The following is a 1,132-nucleotide window of genomic DNA, read 5'->3' as shown; positions in this document are numbered from 1 at the left end:
GAGTATAACATTATAACATGATATAAAACTCAAAAAAGTTGATTTTACATGATATTGCCCCTCCATCTTCAACGTAGATGTCTCCAAACATTTCATAAATTGGCATAAATTGTCTAAAATGTCATTGTGTGACAGATCATTTAGGAATATTAGAACCTGGCTGATTGGGCATTTTTCAACATAAGATGATTTTATTCTCAAATTCTGGCATGAAAGATGACAGGCAACATTCAGGGATAACTAAGTCTGAACAACAGTGAAGTTGTGTTTCTAAATTCTATCTAAAGAYCCCATCACACTATGACGTTTTAGACAACTTATGCCAAAAAATTAAAATTTTGTCCAGCACCATAGATATCAATGCTGAAAATGGGGTAATACAACTTACCAGAAGCCTCTTTTGGATGTATACATACTGTAATGTTAATGATTAGATTAAATATAAAATCTATATGAGGAATTTATTCATAGGTTTTCATAGGTTGGCTTAAGTTGTTCAAAATGTGGGCCTTAAATGTCAAAACGTCATCAGTCCTAAAAGGACCTACAGAACCAAGTCAAGTAAACTTCCACATGTGGATGATAAATTGATAAATTYAAATACAAATTGTGTAATCAGATAAAATTAGAAACATCATGAAACTGTCCTGGTTTGAAGTAATTTGAGACCCAAGGTGCCGACAGTYAATCCTGGACTTCAGATATTTCAAAAGTAAAGATTTATTTAGAAAAAAAAAATGGCTGACATGGCAGCAAATGGAAACCTACCTTGACTCTTAGTGATGAACACAAGCACAGCACCAGGACTGACACCTGTTGTGTACAATGCTGAACTGAGGAACAGACAAACCAACAGGGAAAATAAAGACCAGCTAAACCCAACACCTGTGCAGGGAGGGGCCAGGTGCAGGTGGGCGTGGCAGAGCAGAAACAGCAGAGCAGCAACACAGAATCAGAGAATAGACTAAGAACATGAATGTTACGAAAACTAAAAATTACAAGATACAAACAAAAGACACATTCCTAACAGAAAAATGTTCTCGCATAAACAAGTGATACAAACAGRACTACAGGAACCTATAGGATGCTTTTCACCACACTGCTGCCTTCAGGGCACTCATTACTTCACTCT

At 36.2% G+C, this 1,132-nt stretch overlaps 1 protein-coding gene across 1 annotated transcript in view; it reads right to left on the bottom strand.

Annotated features, from left to right (window-relative positions):
• Positions 1 to 787, bottom strand: part of chrm5a (cholinergic receptor, muscarinic 5a) — a 20,908-nt gene extending 20,121 nt beyond the window's left edge. The window contains exon 1 of the mRNA XM_014012113.1: positions 769 to 787. The gene's annotated coding sequence lies outside the window, so the exon portion shown is untranslated. The remainder of the gene's footprint in view (positions 1 to 768) is intronic.
• Positions 788 to 1,132: the final 345 nt, after the last annotated feature.

Source organism: Austrofundulus limnaeus, unplaced genomic scaffold (assembly GCF_001266775.1).
Source record: "Austrofundulus limnaeus strain Quisiro unplaced genomic scaffold, Austrofundulus_limnaeus-1.0 Scaffold2, whole genome shotgun sequence".
NCBI lineage: Eukaryota > Metazoa > Chordata > Actinopteri > Cyprinodontiformes > Rivulidae > Austrofundulus > Austrofundulus limnaeus.
Note: the sequence above shows the minus strand (reverse complement) of the source record. Positions and strands in the feature narration are given on the sequence as shown.